The sequence below is a fragment of the Pinus tabuliformis genome, chromosome 2_1 (genome assembly GCF_031772625.1).
Source record: "Pinus tabuliformis cultivar Carrire ecotype Pingquan chromosome 2_1, CPIR1, whole genome shotgun sequence".
NCBI classification, from domain to species: domain Eukaryota; kingdom Viridiplantae; phylum Streptophyta; class Pinopsida; order Pinales; family Pinaceae; genus Pinus; species Pinus tabuliformis.
In genome coordinates this window covers 868,935,453-868,956,615 of record NC_142299.1, presented here as the reverse complement: position 1 = coordinate 868,956,615, position 21,163 = coordinate 868,935,453, and the positions used below count along the sequence as shown (strand labels likewise).

Here is a 21,163-nt window from a genome sequence, read left to right as displayed (position 1 = left end):
AAATATTATGAAGACTGAACCTAGTTACACATTTCAACACTCCCTCTTAACTAGGGAGGTATTCATAATGCTTGATGGTACATGGACATTCTCACACTGAATAATTCTCGTAAGAGTTGGATTGGTAAGCCATCTCATAAGCTATCTTCTCAGTTTATGTTAGTGCATCCATCATATCAACCATCATTTTCTTATAGCAAGGCCTTGAGTAACAACTCTATCTCTCCACTAGATTAGAGCACAATGTTGGGGAGGCAATGATTTATAAAAACATTCATCATTATCTCTCAAGGCACATACCCTATCTAGATGTTCAAAAGGTATGTCATTTTAGGACCATTCCCCTCTTGGATTTACACATCCTCAAGGAATTTCCTCTTCGACTACTCTTGCCTATTGGATGCCCTACCTCATCCTCAAAGTGTATCGGTTCCAGAGACTACTTCTATCAGGAATTATTGGTCTCAGATGCTTACCCAATCCTCCATTCTTTCTTCATGATGTGAATACAATAATGACGTGTCTCTCTCTCCCTCTCAACTAGGGAGGATCTACTCATTCATTTACATGAAAGGGACATACCCAAGCTCCCTCTTTCCAACAACAACTATCTATTGTTTTGTGGAGATCATGGTATTATCAACTGCTTGTAGGGATACTCTTTATGCATCATCATGTCATTAGTAAAATTCAACCGCTACATCATGGAGCCATCTTCTTCCATAACTTCTTTGTATGGCTTTGACCATCTTTCTCATCACTTTCCTTTAATGAAACATAGTGTTGAACCAATTAATGCTAGTCATGTCATACTTCTTTTATCTGAAAGTGGATTTCTTTGTCATCATCTAGCTATCCTTCTTACTGCTACTTGTTTCAAGTCATGTTCCTCTCAGAATCATCTGTCCAAATTTATGTGTACTAGTTGTAGATGAATTTTTGCAACCTCTTTATGATGGCCCTTCGTCATAACATCTAGTTTTGCAACATCAACATCCTTACAAAATGTATGAATCCATGTTTAAGATTTTCACTACCAATTTTTTCCTTCTTCATTATATTTATCAGGGTCTTCATAACTTCTTTCATGAATATGTCATAACCAATCCTTCTTTAACATCAGATGTTGATTATCTATATCATCTGTTTAGTTGTATTCTCATGAACTCTTCTTTCAACTTCTTCACATACTACTTCTTTTACCATATTTATACATGGCTCCTCATAGGAACAATTGTTGTCCACCACCTCATCCTCTTCGTGAGGCCATATGATGTTTATTCTGTCATGTTATAATGTAGAAGAGTTCAAGGTATATTGTTTTTATGCCTTCATGCGTCATTCATAAGGAACAGTTCCTTCTTCTTTAATCATGCTCTTGAGATAGAGTATTCTAACCATTCTATCTGCAACTAAGTGATGACATGATTTTATCTATCTATTAAAAATTACCAAATATGTGCATACCTCTTCCTTCATGTGGTCATCTATACTTCATTTAGCAAATTCCTTTCCCTTGCTAGAAGATGAAAATACTTCAATCAAATTGTCATCTAGCATTTCTTGATGATCCTTATTCTACAAATGCTTCTTTCTAATGATGATGTGATAAGCTTCTTCCTTACTATCTAGTAAGATGACTGCTTCAACCATGCAAACTTTTACTTCTACTATCCTTCTATGCTTCTAATAATGATGTCATCTCAATTACTGCTACAATGCATCCTACCATAACTGTAATGCTTCTACCATGACTGTTGTCTTGAAAATAAACTTAATGTATGAGAGACCTTTAATAGTAGAGGTATTTCACTTCTTCCTTCTTTGTTTTCTTCTCTTCCGGTTCTTCTACTTTTTCGGTCACATGGGCTTCTCTTCTTTATTAACTTTTATTGTGGCCATTCTTGAGTTTAGGACAATTCCTCTTGTAATGCCCATATTCATTACATTCACAACATTAAATTTTAGACATGTCAACTTTCTTTTGAAATCTCTTTCGAGGCTCAAACTTCCCAAATTTTCCTTTCTTCCTTGACATAGTTGCAAATGCTTGATACTTCTCATTGGATTCAATGTCATTCTTTGTTTTAATATAGTTTCTTTAATCTTACTATTACCACTAAAACTAGCAGGGGTCCTAGCAGGGGATATTATAGAGCAACTACTAGGTCGAGTGGCAAAAATGGAGCGATAACCCACTGTCACCTTAGCTAAAGCTCCCTGTTGTTTATGAACTTTCACCGATGGGAGGAGTCCTGGTACGAGAGGAATCACAAGAATAGATGGATCAATAGTAGGATATGGGGTGATTCCTAAAGCCTATTCATAAGAGAGTCTCAGACAAGGGACTTACTTTTTATAGAAGCAATATGAAAGGCTCTCTTAGAAGATCCAGGGGATTACCAAGACCTAGGGTTTGAGGAGTGTTACTTAAAATGGAGTACCCAAGATCAAGGAATCCTAAAGAAAATGGTTTCCAAGTTTCTTTTTGGAAATTGGAATTTTGAGTTTGTGGGACCACAAGGAAGCCTGAGTGGACCCGATCGAAGCCAAGGGTTTTCTTTGTAGCAACGAATTGATTATCTAAACCAATCTGGGGGGAAATAGGATCAGAGGGATGGAATTCTTCTTGGAATTTTAATGAAATGATCCTAATGAAGCCACCAACCAAAGGGACCCTAGGGGAGAGAACAATCTTCAAGTTAGGGCTTGGAATATCTAGAGATTCCACTACGGGATTGACCTCAAATTTAGAGGACCTCTTCAAAAGACCCTAGCGCAATAGTGGACCAATTTTCAAATATTTTCAATGGTTAAAAGTGATTTTAAGATGATGCCCTAGGAGGCATACTAGGTTAGGGCTTAGAAAGAGGAAGATAAGGTGAGAAGAATATTATTTTGTGATCACCTTAGGACTAGACCAATGCCTAGCAAATTGGGAGAATGGAGTCAATGCAAATCAATGTTTTGAGATTTCTTATACCCAGTCAAGGAGTCTCCTAGTAACTTTTCATCACCCTAAAAGGAAGCAAATAGGTCACTAGGAAAGTTTATACTTATTTGATGTTGCAATTGATGACTTATCAAGGTAACAATGAAAAATCATATACCTCTAGGACATTTATTGAAAATATTTTTGCATGAAACATATGAAAATCCCTCACAAAGCCAAGTTTTAACAAATTCACATTTCTTAAAGGCAGTTACACCAACTTCATGAGCGAAAACATTCATACATTACAAAAGTGGAAATACATGTAAAGTAGAACATGAAAATGACACTTAAAAGTATATAAATACTCCTCCAATCGTCAACGTGCAAAAACGTCAAAGCTCCAAGATAGAAGATCAACTTTCCAAACATCAAAATGCATGCAGAAATCCAATTCATCCATCAAAAGGCTAGCTGAAATTATCACGAAGAGATAGTCCAATCCTAAAGTGTGATGAGAGAAATGAATGAGCCTCTCATATATTTATACAATCCATAAGGGAATTTGAATAGCCTGTTAGCCTAATAATTCCCCTTAGTAATAAAATAATGTGCAAGAGTAACAAAACTTGGTGACAAGCCTGCCATGATAGCTCCATAATACAAAGATAAGCCTCTCAAGAGGGAAAAATAGTAGATACAATGAGTCGTTGGGCCATTGAAGAGGCCTAGTGGAGTCCAAAGTGTGCCAAGGTGAGAGAATAGGCTCCAAACATAGTGATCAAGGGGGTGGCCCCTTGATATCCAAGCAAATCAAATGTGGTGTCCCCAAGTGGGTGTGGGGGCACAATGACATCCTCATGGGTCTCCAAGTGGATCGATAATGCCTGTATACCATCTGTAAGGGATAGAATGATGACATAAGTCCTCCCTATGTCACCCATGGTGAGACACATCCTCATCTAGGCCCTGGAACATTTTCTAAGTGTGGTGCAAGTGTGGAGCAGACTGGGCATGGTGGTCCAGGTGCATCATCCTCATCTATAAGGTGGAGCACAAGCAATCAATGAATGGTGTTGAGGGATCCATAAGGTGGTAATCTGATCTCTTATATGGTGGAGGCCCATGGCTCTCAACACTCACTCTACAAGTGCCAATATGGCCCTCTGGAGGGCTTGGACCCCATATAGGGAGACCAAACCCCGAATGGAGAACTACCTGCAATCCTGTATAAGATCCAATGCATCCCCTCGCCTTCCAATACAAAAAATAATTAGAGTAATTGATTAAAAGAGCTTACAAATCATGGAATCAGGTGGACACCGCATAGTGGCATGCCCTTCCATAGCGGACTTTCACATGTACAGGTGTCTCCAATCTCAATAAGGGGGTAAAACCAAGGACCCTATTAAGTGGTTTCTACTTCTAAAGGGGGTGATGTCCATGGTATATCCATCAAGTAGTAGGTGGCATGTGATATAATAATGGAATGGAATGGGACATCGAGGGAAGGCTCCAAGCCACATGCTATATTATAAGGTTAGCCATAATAGGGAAGCCCACACTTGGGTGTATGAATGCAAGAGGGAGCAATCATGGTACATGAGTTACCTCGACCTTTTTTTCCACCCTTCTTCATATGCCTTTGCCTTTTATTGATTTTTCTTTTATACTTGCTTGGGGCTCGAGGGGATGAGATCATGATATGTGAGATATAACAATGGATACCCCCTTTAAGGTGGGGTAGTTTATCGCCCATCGGGGGTTGGGACAATCATGGGTTCCTTAATGATGAAAGGGGTCAATATGAGGGACCCTAGGAACCAAGGTGATGACCACTATGAAAGGGGTAGAGGTCATGTTTGGCTTTTGCCCACGTACTAAATGTGTATTTCCTGGCCATCTTTTGCATTTTATGGTACATTTCCTGTTGAGAGTGGCCAAATTATGCTTTTTTCTTTTCTTTTAGCTGCATCAACCTTAGGGGCATCGTTCCAGGCCTGAGACAAAGTATGGATAGGGAGACTAACTCCTTGTGGACCCAATGGACAAATGTGCACTTGGATAAGAAAAGTGATAAATGGGTTTAAAATGAGTGGAAGGGACTGATGTATATGGTGTCGGGAAGCGGGACCACGCAACCAAAATCAAGATTTCCCATGTAGTGCGAGCCCTGAAGCTAGTAGCTAGTAAAGGAGATCCCACGGGAGTAGGATACAAGGCTAACCACCAAATCAGGCAGAGGATACAAGAGTACAGACCTAGCCCAATCATTCTGCGAAATCCCCCCACTAATCCATGCCCAAAAGTGTCCATGATAAATAAAAAAAATTACTTAACTACATTAATGAAAATTCCATACCTTCGGGATTAGGAGCCCCACCTTCAAACATACAATCATAACAGATGGGCGAGGGACCACATGGTCGGCTTAGATGGCAGAGATGGTGGCACATCGAGCTATCTAGTGGCTACAAGGGGTTGTTAGTTTCCGGCTGAGGATCACCTAGGAGAAAATTTTCTCTTATGGATATTACCCATGGGTGGTGGGTAACACTTACATAATGCACATAGATCACTGAATGGTGTAGCTTCCTTCTTCACATAGATTCTTTATACAAAGTTGCCCCATTCATTCGATAGTGCATTGAGTACACAAGTGGTCATTTATGGATCTAACGTTGTTTCTCGTAGCTCTTGTAGTTGATCTTTGATTGAGTTACCTTCATGAGATATGAAGCTACCCCTTTTTCCTTTGATACTTTAATTTTGTATAGTTCGATTCTTAATGATATTATTTCCCCAACTTTACTAATAGAGTATAGCTCTACCAATATGTCACGAATCTCTTTTGATGTCTTCAATTTTTCTACAAAGGGAATGAGAGAATCCTTGATAGATTCAATGAGGATTCTTTTAACCCTTATTTCTCCTTTCATATATTTTGATAATCCTTGAGATTGTTCTTGAGGAGGCTTTGTGATTGAGCCCTTGATATAATCAAAAGCTTCATTTTCTGTGAAAATCTAATCTATACTCTTTTTCCATGGAAGGTAGTTTGATGTCCCAACAAGTTTATTGTTCTCCTTGTAGAAAGTAATCATTTGACTTATAGGTTGAGACATGAATATAAAGTACTTAGTTGAAAAATGAAGATGCCTCCTTGAAGATGATGTCTTCCACAAGAGTGTGAGATTTAGAATGAGGGAGGGATGATCTTCCTTCTTCAAAATGACAATGCTTCTTCTTAAAGATTAGGAGAGATGTTCTTCTTCCTTCAAGAATGCTTGAGGTCTGCTCTTTTATTCAATATGAGGGAGATCACTTTGTTTCCTTGGATGATGATGAAGTGATTTTTCTTGCTTCCTTTGGATGACGATGTGGAATGTGGGAGGCTTCCCAAGATGCTTCAAGTGTGTAAACTCCTTCATTCTTTGAGATGGAGGTAGGGTCATTGAGGTTTTTGTTTTATTCTTTCAAGAGTTCTTTCTTCAAGATGATCTGGGTCTTTGTGACGTGATGGCTAGATCTTTTTTGATGATCTTCCTCTTATATTCGACCTTTATATATCCTTTTTCAATTGAGTGATCTTCAAGTTTCCTTTCGTTGTCAGCTTAGCTTTGATACCATGTTGAGAAATCCAGGGCAGCTGAATTAGGGGTGATTTCTCTTTAATTTGATAATTGCAGGTGATTTTCCTTACTTCAAATTGTAGTTTTTATAATTAGCTTCTTCTTCTCTTGATTATTATAGTGTTCTTATCATCAAACAACTAGCAAAACATGAAGATCAATAGATAAATGGACACAAGATGTAGGCTGATAGTCAGGGCCAAAGCCTCTCCTAGAGAGGAAAAATCCACAAGAAATTCTTCTCTTCTTATAGAAACTTCAAATGACGAATTCCAAGACCTTATAGACCTAAGGCTGATACCCCTCCAAGACCAAGTCAACCTTCTATAGAAGAGCTTCTCTTTCACAAAGTCAAACCAAGCCAAAACTTCTTGAGAATGCACAATTTTGACCCTTGCAACAAGTTTTGGCCTTTATTGTAGGTCTGCACTTTTTCGGCCCTCCTGCAACTGCTACAAATTTGCACGTGTGGGAGAAAGAGGGTATTTTATGCCTCCTTACTTTTTCCCTTGGCTTGATTATTCTTTCTAGACAAATAGACTTCAAAACTTGCTTTTATCAAGATTTTAGCCCTTCTTGGAGATCTGAAATTTTGTCCTTGTAGTTGCAGAAACCATAGCTTCTTCTTCGCATGTGTAAAAGAGAGAGAGCAAAAATTCAGATTTTCGTCTTTCTTCTTGAGATCTAGTCCTTCGATTGTTCTTTCTTCTCCTTCACTTGTTATTCCTTCTCCTTTCTTGACTGAACTTGCTTGGATCTTCTATTACAAATGAGGTCGAATGTCATCTTATATATAGGCTTCTAAGGAGGACAAATAGCCCTAATGAGGTTGACTTCTTCTTTATAAGCCAACTTGATCTTGGAGGGGAATTTTGACACTTTTTGACTCAAAATAATTTCTTTTGACTCGTTACAAAATGCCCAATAGGATGTACTACATATGCTAATGACTCCTTTGGCTTCTTGATTCTATGACAAAACCTAGAAGCACACAATGGGTGCTTTGACCGAGAAACAAATTGACCTAGAGCATGAAACCAATATTATAAAATAACAATAATAATTTTCTTTCATCAAATACATAAAATCAATAGTACATAAAATATTATGAAGACCGAACCTAATTACACATTTCAACAGAAGTAAAAGATATTATGAGGAACTCCACTTCATCTTTGTATCTTTAGGTGGATGATCCCATTTGCAAAATTGCTGATTTCTAGGTGCTCAAATCTTTTGCTGAGTTGTTTTTCTTTCTACTTCTTGTTATGTTGAGGTTTTGTATGATTTATTTCTCTATAAATTCCAATTACAATCTCCTTTTTTGTGTAGGGGTGCTTGTATCGCAGTTTTGGATGGAGATGGTAAAACCCCATTACAAAGATTAAAGGAAATGGGTATTACTGCAAATGAAGAACTATTTGGTCTCTTGTCTGAACCCAATAGATAGGTTTAGATAATCTTAGCTGTGTACGATCATTGTGTATGTGAGAATCAGGGCTGTCCATTTCTTTGATGTATTATATACCCATTCTTGGTCCAGTACGGGTTGTCCAGTTCTTCAAGAATGCTCATCTAGAATCAGTTTGGGTGATGGTCTTATGATGAGCTTATTATAATGTTTTGCTTGTTTTATCTTTAAATATGTTCATACGGCTATAGAGAAAGTTATAGCGCTGAAAAGCAAGTGTATAAAAACTATTGTGCCAAAAGTCCATGCGTATTTTCTCGGCTCCAGTAGTAATCAATTGCTACTTTAAATTGAGTTTTGGTCACTTTTTTTTTTGAGCTTACAAGATTGTTTCATTAGTTTACGGTTCTCCCCAGTAAGAACTTTAGTTAATGCAATAAAGTAAGATGTTTTTTAAAAAAGGTTTTCAAAAGAATGTAGCCTTTTTACAAAGAGCTTAGCTACGGATTAAGATGGTCAAGTTTAAAGTGGATATGTTCACAAGTCTCTAGTGTATATGGTTTTAAGGGGTTTCTTCGGGAGTTTTTAGCTGGAAAATTTGATGATTTAAGTTTTAAATTAAAATATTCATCTATGAGTGTGGTAAATTAGGATTAAAATTAAAATGTCTTTTTTTGAACAAAGACATTATCTTCAATTTGTATTCTTTTTTTATGTTTTACTTTGGAGTAAATATCTATGGGGATTTGAATCGGTGACCTCTTTGCATGAAACACATGAAGTTCCTTAACAAAACACTCATTCACTGCCAATCCAAAGCCCTATGAGCTTCAATTTATATTCTTGAACTATATGTACAATTTTGCTTTTGTTTTGTTTTGGTAAACACGTTTTACATTATTTAACTATTATTTTCCCATTTGAAAATTGATTAAAGATTTTTCTTTGTTTTTTTCCCTAAAAAAATTGTGTATGAAGTCTAGTGTGGAGAAGTCCAAGGATCCTTCTGTACATTAATGGATGATATCTCTAGCAAACACGTTGTGTCACCTACAAGGATTCAAATTAGCAACTCACTAGCAAGGACTAGCTATAAATGTGCAACAATATGGGGGACAACCTACTGAGATATTTCCTTTCTCAAAAAATGTTTAGAACATCTCATTTCACCCTCAAGCACTCGAGCACAAGAGAGATTGTGTATTTAGCCAACATCAATCAACATTCAAGGGGAAAACACATTATGAGTATGATTTTAATCTTAGTTGGGAGGATATGGATTTCTTGTCCTGACCACTCAAGTTAGACTTAATTGAGAAAAATATATATCAATTGAAGGACATGGAACATTTAGTATAAAGATTCTAGGTGCAACCACATGTTCAACTACCCCCTCAAGGTGACCTCATTCAAGGCGGACATGCACAATATCTACATCAGAGTGTGAAAAGGTCCGGCATAGCAGTGGACAAAGCTCCCATTCATAGCCACTGACGATGCGATCTTTGCAGTGTTAGAGACATGGCCTCTCGAGTGGCACGCCCCAGATTTGGTGGAACTAGAGAAGGCAACAACACAGAAAAGGAAGGATGATGCCATGATGTGCGTCACCCAACTAGCCGAGAAAAGGTGCAACGAAAAAGCAGCAACTGAGGTCAGGGCAGCCCGCGAAGCGGCACAGGCAGCCGCGGAGCAGAAGAAGGCTACCGAAGCAGCAGCAGCAGCGCAGACAGCAGAGGCCGCAACAGTGTAGGCAGAGGAGGGCTAAGTAGTGTCTGCAGGATAGGAGGTAGAGGACACGGACCTTGCAGAAGAGAGCGCGGACTCAGGAACCACCTTAACCCAACTCAAACGGCCACGCGTCGCAGAAAGATCAGGTCCAAGAAAAAAGGTCAAGGCCTCAAAGCTGGCCATCAACCCGATCACCTTAACTGAAGGTGATCTCCATGACATTGGCGAGATAGTTCGTGATGTCACTAGTGAAGCGCTCCAAGAATTTTTTACGAAGCAGCAGAGTGTGTTGGGGGCCCTTAGCATGCATCTACAGGAGTTAAAGGCACAACCCCCTAAGGAAGGTATCCTATCTACCCACGTCACAGCGGGCACTTCATCAGCAGAATAGATGTTGTGCGCGAGGATGACCAACACAATAGTGTTGCCAGAAGGAGCGTTAGAATCAGCAGATGCCATGGACCGAATGACGGTTAGCATGATGAAAGGCCTTGGCCTTAATCTAGCTGCCCTTCCCCAAGAAACACTCTATCAGCTACATGATGGAATAAGAGTAGAGTTGCGCGCCAGGGAGAGTTGCGCGATCCAGGTTCTAAGCGAGCAGAGGATTAATATAGAATAGCTTAGCTTGCAGCGTGACGAGTTGATGTTGCAGAACTAACAGTTGGTGCAGACTGTAGATGGCGCTTGCCGACGCGTCCCAGAGCTGGCTATCACAGCAGATCTACTGGTAGAAGTGCGGATTCATAGTTTAGCAAGTGGAGTCCGCGATGCCGAAGAAGAGACAACAAAGGTGCAGCTGGAGCTGAATCTCTAGATTGCCGAGCTGCGGCTGAAGGCTTACCAAGATGCTTCAAGTGTGTAAATTCCTCCGTTCTTTGAGATGGAGGTAGGGTCATTAAGGTCTTTGTTTTATTCTTTTAAGAGTTCTTTCTTAAAGATGATCCGGGTCTTTGTGACGTGATGGCTAGATCTTTTTTGATGATCTTCCTCTTATATTCGACCTTTATATATCCTTTTTCAATTATGTGATCTTCCAGTTGCCTTTCGTTGTCGGCTTAGCTTTGATACCATGTTGAGAAATCCAAGGCAGCTGAATTATGGGTGATTTCTCTTTAATTTGATAATTGCGGGTGATTTTCCTTACTTCAACTTGTAGTTTTTATAATTAGCTTCTTCTTCTCTTGATTATTATAATAAATGGACACAAGATGTAGGCTGCTAGTCAGGGCCAAAGCCTCTCCTAGAGAGGAAAATCCCACAAGAAATTCTTCTCTTCTTATAGAAACATAAAATGACGAATTCCACGACCTTATAGACCTAAGACTAATACCCCTCCAAGACCAAGTCAACCTTCTATAGATGAGCTTCTCTTTCACAAAGTCAAACCAAGTCAAAACTTCTTGAGAATGCACAATTTTGACCCTTGCAACAAGTTTTGGCCTTTATTGTAGGTCTGCACTTTTTCGGCCCTCCTGCAACTTTGCACGTGTGTGAGAAAGAGGCTATTTTATGCCTCCTTACTTCTTACCTTGGCTTGCTTATTCTTTTTAGACAAATAGACTTCAAAACTTGCTTTTATCAAGATTTTAGCCCTTCTTGGAGATCTACATTTTGTCCTTGTAGTTGCAAAAACCCTAGCTTCTTCTTCGCACATGTGAAAGAGAGAGTGTGCAAATATTCAGATTTTCGTCTTTCTTCTTGAGATCTAGTCCTTTGCTTGTTCTTTCTTCTCCTTCACTTGTTATTCCTTCTCCTTTCTTGACCGAACTTGCTTGGATCTTCTACTACAAATAAGGTCGAATGTCATCTTATATATAGGCTTCTAAGGAGGACAAATAGCCACTTTTTGACTCAAAAATAAATTCTTTTGACTCATTACAAAATGCCCCATAGGATCTACTACATATAGCAATGACTCCTTTGTCTTCTTGATTCTATGACAAAACCTAGAAGCACGCAATGGGTGCTTTGACCGAAAAACAAATTAATCTAGAGCATGAAACCAATGTTATAAAATAACAATAATAATTTTCTTTCATCAAATACATAAAATCAATAGTACATAAAATATTATGAAGACCAAACCGAATTACACATTTTCAACAGGAGTAAAAAATAATAAATCTAAAACTAATAGTATGAAAATCCCTATCCATTTAAATTAATCATCCTAGAGTAAAACATCCCAAGAAAGAACATAGAAATTTATCTTTAACCCCTAGAAAGTAGCCATGAGGCTCTAAACAAGCGGTGTTAACCTCGTGTGGCTCTCAGAAGAGTGGACATCGAGAAAAGGATTTTCCGAAATCAATAATAAAGGATTATAGGGTATTTAAAGTATTCTTGTTAATTCTATACACGGTGTTTCAATGTATGATCTATACCAATATTCAAAAAGAATTTTATTCACGAATAAAATCTCACCGCTTATAACGATAAAATGCACCGCTTATCATGCCTTTCATTTATTCTCATTAAATTTTTAGAATATATAGCAACCACGTCTCAACTCTCGGAACTCTTATTTCCAACTCTATAGAAAAGTAAATGCGTTTTGACATGCAAGGCAAATAGCGCTGGCCTCTGAGTGACAGCACGTGAATCGAGATAGCAGCGTAGAGAGAAAGGGCAAGTCCTATTTGCTCAGAGTGCATTTACTTTTCCATAGAGTTAAAAATAAGAGTTTCCGTCTCAACTTGGGTGCCAAGCATTTTGTAGGATTGGTACGTGTTTACTATAAATTTCTGTCATTTAAATATTTTGAATGTGAAGTTTGTTGACCACTCAGCAAGTTTGGCATCACCGAATCTCAATAGATCTCTAAGTACAATGCCAAAATTTTGGAAAATTTGGGAATACTGGGGATATTTTTTTTTTTTTTTCCTCCATGGAAAGAGACATTGTACTGATTGTCCTTCAGACAGCCTAGTATGTCTGATTCTGGAACAGCCTGTCTGCTCTTTTACTTTTCAGAGCATGACAAGAACAGACCCTCGTTCACGTACAACTATCTGATTCGGCAACATCTAGCCCAAGCTCCCTGACTGACAGTGAGGATTTAAGTGAAGTAGAGGAGGGTCTACAACAATGCTCGTTGCTACATCTAGCATGCTATACTGGTGATCTAGGGCCTAGGCATGGTAGAGCTCGTTGCTACATCTAGCATGCTATATTGGTGATCTAGGGCCTAGGCATGGTAGAGCTACTACTGCAGTATGGTGCCATTCTGAATACTCTTGACTATTGTGGAAGAACTCCACTTCATCTTTGTATCCTTAGGAGGATGATCCCATTTGCAAAATTGCTGATTTCTAGGTGCTCAAATCTTTTGCTGAGTTGCTTTTTGTCTACTTCTTGTTGTGTTAAGGTTTTGTATGATTTATTTCTCTCTAAATTCCAGTTAGAGTCTCCTTTGTTTTGTAGGGGTGCCAGTACAGCAGTTTTGGATAGAGATGGTAAAACCCCATCACAAAGATTAAAAGAAATGGGTATTACTGCAAATGAGAAACTATCTGGTCTCTTGTCTGAACCCAATAGATAGGTTCAGATAATCTTAGTTGTGTACGACCATTGTGTATGTGAGAAGCAGGGTTGTCCATATCTTTGATGTATTATACCCATTCTTGGTCCAGTACAGGTTGTCCAGTTCTTCAAGAATGCTCATCAAGAATCAGTTTGGGTGATGGTCTTATGAGTTTATTATAATGTTTTGCTGGTTTTATCCTTAAATCTGTTCATACGGCTATAGAGAAAGTTATAGAGCTGAAAAGCAAGTGTATAAAAACTATTGTGCCAATAGTCCATGCGTATTTTCTCGGCTCCAGTAGTAATAGATTGCTGCTTTAAATTGAGTTTTGGTCACATTATTTTTTTGGGGGGCTTACAAGACTGTTTCATTAGTTTACGGTTCTCCTGGGTAAGAACTTTAGTTAATGCAATAAAGTAAGATGTTTTAATTTTTTTTTTCAAAAGAATGAAGCTTTTTTACAAAGAGCTTAGCTACGGATTAAGATGGTCAAGTTTAAAGTGGGTATGTTCACAAGTCTCTAGTTTATATGGTTTTAAGGGGTTTTTTCTGGAATTTTTAGCTGGAAAATTTGATGATTTAAGTTCTAAATTAAAATATTCATCTGTGAGTGTGGCAAATTAGGATCAAAATTAAAATGTTTTTTTTTTTTAACAAAGGTATTATTTTCAATTTGTATTTTTTGTTATGTTTTATTTTGGAGTAAATATCTATGGGGATTTGAATCCGTGACCTCTTTGCATGAAACGCATGAAGTTCCTTAACAAAACAGTCATTCACTGCCAATCCAAAGCCCTATGAGCTTCAATTTATATTCTTGAACTATATGTACAAATTTTCTTTTGTTTTGTTTTGGTAAACAGGTTTTACATTATTTAACTATTATTTTCCCATTTGAAAATTGATTAAAGGTTTTTCTCTGTTTTTTTTCCCTAAAAAAAATTGTGTATGAAGTCTAGTGTGGAGAAAAAGTCCAAGGATCCTTCTGCACATTAATGGATGACATCTCTAGTAAACACATTGTGTCACCTACAAGGATTCAAATTAGCAACTCACTAGCACAGGACTAGCTATAAATGTGCAACAATATGGGGGACAACCAACTGAGATATTGCCTTTCTCAAAAAATGTTTAGAACATCTCATTTCACCCTCAAGCACTTGAGCACAAGAAAGGTTGTGTTTTTAGCCAACATCAATCAAAATTCAAGGGGAAAACACATTATGAGTATGATTTTAATCTTAGTTGGGAGGATATGGATTTCTTGTCCTAACCACTCAAGTTAGACTTAATTGAGAAAAATATATATCAAATTGAAGGACATGGAACATTTAGTATAAACATTCTAGGTGCAACCACATGTTCAACTTCCCCCTCAAGGTTACCCCATGGTTCTAAGGAAAGCCATTAAGGGAATTGAACCTTTTTCACTTATATAAAACACGTCACTTAAGAATTTGTGTCTTATTTGCGATGCATATTATGTTATTTGTTTAGAATTTAATTATAATAACCATTTAACAGATGTTGATGTGAATCTCTAGAAGGTATGTTGACATGGTTAAGCTAATACTATTTACAATTTAGTTATGAGCAATGCTTATGATGCTTTGAATTATGATAATATAATATATAGGGTAAGGAAGGCATTTAATTAAAATCAATTGATGGAATAGAATGATTATAATTTTATATGAATTGGTTTTTGTTTCTTGGAGTGCATACAATGAGTATAATTATTCACGAATGAGAACAATATTGTTATGAGATGGAGCATTTTTTGGATGAGGAAACATGTATACATCATATTTCACATGTTTACCCAATAGTTAGATTTTATTTACAAAGTTGAAATTGTGATGATATTATGTGTCTTGTACAATATTATTTGACTTAATTATAAAAAAACAAAAATTAGATGTACATCTTAATAAAGGCATTAAAAATGAGGTTTCAATGCTTATTGACAAATTGCTAATTTGAAAAATCAAACTCATTAAATGAACTTCCATTGCCTATTGTTGTAAATCTCAACAAATTTGCATCGCTGTTCTTGTAATCATATGTATGCTTAAAAAAAAAAAAAAAAAACATTTGTATCCATGTCCTTGTATTCTTATTTGTATAGTATGGAAAACAAACATTTGTGTGAATATTTACATGGTGAAACATTCCATATTTAATCCATTTCTTGTTGGTCACAAAATATTTGATTAATTGTGATACTAAAGATAAACAAGCGCACAAATAGCATGGAGATATTATTATATTTTATGATATCAAAGTTTGTAAAGTGAAATTTTTGCAAAAGAAAACTTTGAGCAACAAAGTGTCACTTATGGGCCATTTATGTTTATTGTAAAGATGTTATTTTCTTTCCATTTAGTTTAGAATAAAGATTTATTAGATAATGAATAAAAATAACCAGTGATTGTCATTTTGTGTTTGATTCATTTATAATTAAGTGATATTAATATCTAATAAAATAATATTGGAAAAATGACTCACACACAGAGTTGATTTATGTATAATCAAGTGATATAAATATCTATTGAAACAATATTGGAAAAATAAGGCAGTGATTAAAAGTAATCAATGAATATCATTTTGTGGTATTTGATGAGGTGATTCTTGGGACTGAATCTTCAAGGGATACCCATTTACTCTTGGAGACACTAATTTTTGGTAGAGAGGTAGAACTTTTGCATCATCTAATTTTTTTGGAAAGATTCAAGTAGAACATTTGATTAAGGTTTAAGAGAAATGTGCATGGAATTTTAGGAGATATAATTCATACATGTTATGGCTCAAATTTAGTGTTGAATAGGAAAGTGTAGGTTACAATTTATTGTGAATATCTTGTGGATTTTCATATCCAAATTCAGTGATTCTTGGCTTTAAAAGTGGACCATTGAGGTTGTTACATGTTCAAATTTTTATACTCAAAACTCAAGATGCAATCTATGTAAGTTAACTTTCAAGGAATGGCTAAAATAAAAGGGTTTCATATTTCACTAATCCGAATTAAGTGTGACTAGATAAATGGAAGAGGAAATTTTCATATTCGAAGGTTCACTTCTTTCATGTTTTGGTATAAATGTTGAGAAGGTTATTAGCAAGAGAGTTACTATGTTGACTAATCACCGCATCAGGATAAAAGATGACATGCCCATGTAAAAATGATTCATATGTTCATTTATATGCCCAAATAATGTTATTGAAAATGAACTTTGAAAGAAGGAAAAGTAATAATAAGAACATTATATATAAAATATTGAAAGCATTTATTATTTGTGGTCAAAGATGAAAGATGAGTATCATGTAACCAATTTAGGTTATATTGTAGAAGTTCATGTTCTTACATTTTAGAAATTTAATAAAAGTTAGCACTAGGGGAAACTAATTTTCCATTTTAGAATATGACAAAGTTACAAAAAAAATATTAAAATACAATACATTGGGTGGTTTTCATACAATTTTTTTAATAATATAGAAACCAAATTGGCTGAAGTTTGTTAAGTGTGAACCTAGGGTTTTTAAAAACTTTAGGATTAAAATTTTGCAACTTTTGAAAAATTTAAATTCTCTAATGTTAATGTAAAGGAAATATAAGTATATATGGTGTTTTGTAATGTGATTTATGTAGTAACATGTGATTGGTGCTATATTATAAACTATTTTTCGAGGTTAGGTAGTTTAATCACTTTAACTAATGGTTTATATAATGATTTATTGAGATATGGTTGCAATATTGGTCTTGGAGTTTATGAAGTCAAATAACAATGATAGACCTTAATGATGGTTGGAAGTGGTCGAAAATTGGCAGCTAAGGGATGAATTTCCCCATTGGAGAATCCTAGCAAACCCTAAGGAGGCCCCTCTTCTACTTGAGAGAAATAAAATTTGCACATGGAAAAATATTATTGTTTTTTGTTGGTCGGGGTCAACATGAAAGTCAACAAGTTGGCCTAGAGAGAGAAATTGACCCTTGTAACTCCCATATAAATATGGGCTTGTTGACTTCACTTGGAGGCATCATCACATCTCTTCTATTGGTTCGTACACCTCTTAAAATTGAAGGGACAAGTTCACATGTGTAAAGGGGAGAGAGCTTATGTTTGACTGCATTGACTTATGTTTTTTGGACATACTTTGACCAACATTTGACTTGGGCTATTTTTACTTGGTTGGACCGAATTATGTTATGTTTTGGGAGGGCACATTGGTTGAGATATTGATTGATATTTTCTGGGAATATTGACTTGAGGTTGTGTTGACGGTGCCAGAAATCTGTCAACCAAGGGGGTCTGCTCGATGAAAAGTCCCAATCATACTTCACACCATTTGGTGTGGGAGCCCTTCCGAAAATAAGGCCCGATTTCCATATGTTCTTAGAGATAATCCTCAACTACAATGGTCAGCACAAGAGAGTAATGCACAGGTACTTTCAAATGAACAAGTGAGTATGCCTTGTGGAATGTTCAACTGCAGAATGTACCAAGGTTATTCTACTGAAAGGGAGAGAAAAAGTGAGCCTTTAAAGGAAGAGTAATAATATTGATCTAGTAAAGACATACGAGCATATACATATGAATGAATCGTTGGACAACTAGCGAAATAGTCCACATAGAAGCAACGATTGTTAAAACACATACAACACACCTTCAATAAGATAAATACATTGGAATAGTTCAATTTCCTTAGTATAGATGAAAACAACATACATCGCAAACATTCAAAGAATAGTCTTACAATATTCACGACATACACATGAAAGTGTGTTGGCTCAACAAGCTTTGAAATTAAGAAAAAGTTCCAAGATATATCAAATACAATAAACACCACTAGCTCCAATAGTGGAGAGTTAGAGCAACCACTTGCTCCTCCAAAAGAACTATTTTCTTCTCTAATGCCTAGTAGGAGGATCCAAGGTGAAAATTCCTTTGCATGATCTATGAGGGTGTATATATAACAAATGGGGTGACCATTCACCTCCCTTGTGACTCTTGGTCTACCCTCATGACTGTTTGACTTCTCTAAGACTCTTTGACTCCTTCATGACATTTCACATTTTATGGATGACTCTTGGACTTACACTTTACATTACATTTCTCTAATATTGAATTTACATAATCCATAAATGACGTGGCAAATGATGACTCTTCTTTCCCCGCTGATTCTGCCAAGCTTGTTCCCTTGGCTGTGGTTTCGCTAGATAGTAGATAGGGACAGTCGGAATCTCATTAATCCATTCATGGACATCAATAATTAGATGATGAGGCATTTGACTACCTTAGGAGAGTCATAGTTACTCCCGTCGTTTATGCGCACATGGTTGAATTTATTCACTTTGACATTCAGATCACTGGGTAGAAATCACATTGCATCAATATCCGCAGGGACCATTGCAATACTTTGTTTTAATTAAACAATCATATTCTTCTTGTTCGTACCAGTTCTGAGTCGATTGTTTTCTGCCTAGGGAAAATCCCCTGCTAGGGGGCATTCTACGCCTGTAGCCCAATCGGCACGCGACTGCTCGTCCCCGCCCCGAGAGCAGCTTGGGCAAACTTCCGACGACCCACAAGTTGAGGGCGCAAACCCCTAGGCCCAACCCTTAGAGCCAATCCTTTTCCCGAAGTTACAGACCCATTTTTACAACTTCCCTTACCTACATTGTTCTATTGACCAAAGGTTGTTCACCTTGGAGACTTTTTGTGTTATGAGTACGACTGGGCATGAATTTTAATTGGTCCTCCAGATTTTAAAGGGTCATTGAGGGCGCACCGGACCCCGCAAGGCATGCGGTTCTCTTCCAGTTGCTGGACCCTATCTCTGGGTGAACTGATTCCAAGGTGGCAAAGTTGTTAAAAAGAAAAGATAACTCTTCTCGGGGCCCCCAACGACATCTCCAGATTTCCTAACATTTTTGCATGCCGGCATGTCCCAGTTCGGGAATATTAACCCGATTCCCTTTCGATGCTCATGCAGAGTGCACCCTTGATACAAGGCTTCCCCATCACTTAGGATCAACTAACCGATGTCCAAGTGTTGTTCACATGGAAACTTTCCCCACTTCAGTCTTCCAAGTTATCATTTGAATATTTGCTACTACCACCAAGATCTGCACTAGGGGCCGATCCGCCTAAGCTCATGCTCGAGGTTTATCAATGACCCCCACATCCTCCTACTCATCGAATCCAAGAAATTCCTCCGACGATCGAGTATAGGTTGTGTGCTTTAGCGCCATCCATTTTCGGGGCTAGTTGATTTGGTAGGTGAGTTGTTACACTGCTCAACGGATTTCGACTTCCATGACCACCGTCCTACTATCTTAATCAACCAACACCCTTTGTGGGATCTAGGTTAGTGCACAATTTAACACTGTAACTCAACTTTCGGTTCATCTCGCATCACCAGTTTTTCTTACCAAAAATGGTCCACTTGGAGCTCTCGATTCTGTGGCACAGCGCAATGGAGAAGCCACACCAAGTTTGAGAATAGGTTTAGGGCATTACAACCTTGATGCCTCTAATCATTTTATTTACCTGATAAAAATCATGCGTGAACTCCAGCTATCCTGAGGGAAACTTCGGAGGAAACCAGCTATTAGATGGTTTGATTAGCCTTTGCCCCTATACCCAAGTCAAACAAATGATTTTCACGTTAGTATCGCTATGAGCCTCCACCAGATTTTCCTCTGGCTTCGCCCTGCTTAGGCATAGTTCACCATCTTTTGGGTCCTAAAAAGTGCGCTTGCACTCAAACCCTTCGCATAATCTCAAGGTTGGTTGACAATACACCCCCTAGAGAGGGGATATCACCCATCATCTTCCTTTCACCTCGCATGTTTTCAAACTTTTCGACTCGCACACATGTTAGACTCCTTGGTCCATTTTTCAAGACGGGTCGAATGGAAAGCCCACCAACCAACACCATGAGTGCACAGGTGCACATGACCAACCACAAGGATGCACGTTTCATTCCTCAACCACCGTAACAGAAAACTGACAAGTACTACTCCACTCGTGCTTGTGACGATGCAACAGTCCATGTTGGTTTTCACCTCAAGCGAGAAGCGGACCAGCTTGAGCCATTCTACATTCGACCGAGACGCATCGATAGCCTCCATCTGCTTCCCTCCTGACAATTTGAAGCACTCTTTAACTCTCTTTTCAAAGTCCCTTTCATCTTTCCCTCTCGTTACATGTTCGCTATCGGTCTTTCGCCCGTATTTATCCTTGGACGAAATTTACTACCCAATTAGGTTTTCATCCATGACATTACACTAATGACATGGACTGCATGCTGACATGGCAATGTCAAACCATTATTTGATGCTTCTTTCTTTGAGTCTTCTTGAGAGATGGAACATGCTCTTCTTCCTCCTCCATAAGGCTCGAAGATAAGGAATCTTCAATGTGATAGTGATTTCCAGCTGTTGTTGCAATCTAGTGTCCCTTCATCTTTCTTGATTTATCAAATTGTTTTTGCAGCTTCACAGGTGTCTTCTAGCATGGTCTCCTTCTTCATCTCCTTCATCATCATCATGTTATAACAAGATAAAATACCTGCAACTGAAATCGACTCATGAAAAGACAACATCAGTCTGATAAACCCCTAGTCTAACATGCTTCATGTTAACCACTGACTGAGGTAGAACCAGGTAGTCTAGGAGACAGGCTCAAGGATTTCCCAGTTGCACGACTTAGGAGGTTAGGGGCCAAGACTAAGCCTTGAGACTATGCAGTGTGCAATTTAGGCATGCCAGGGCTAGACAACTATGCAATTGAGGGGCTTAAGGGATTAGGTTAAAGGCTTGAGGCTTGAGGTTTCCCATTGCGCAGTTTTGGAAGGACAAAGGCCAAGGGATTGCACAATTGTGTAACTCAAGAGGTCAAGGCTAAGGCTTGAGCCTTGAGACTGTG

The 21,163-nt window shown here is 37.7% G+C and overlaps 1 pseudogene; it reads right to left on the bottom strand.

Annotated features, from left to right (window-relative positions):
- Nucleotides 1-18,362: 18,362 nt before the first annotated feature.
- On the bottom strand, nucleotides 18,363-20,745 carry LOC149203423 (25S ribosomal RNA; annotated as a pseudogene).
- Nucleotides 20,746-21,163: the final 418 nt, after the last annotated feature.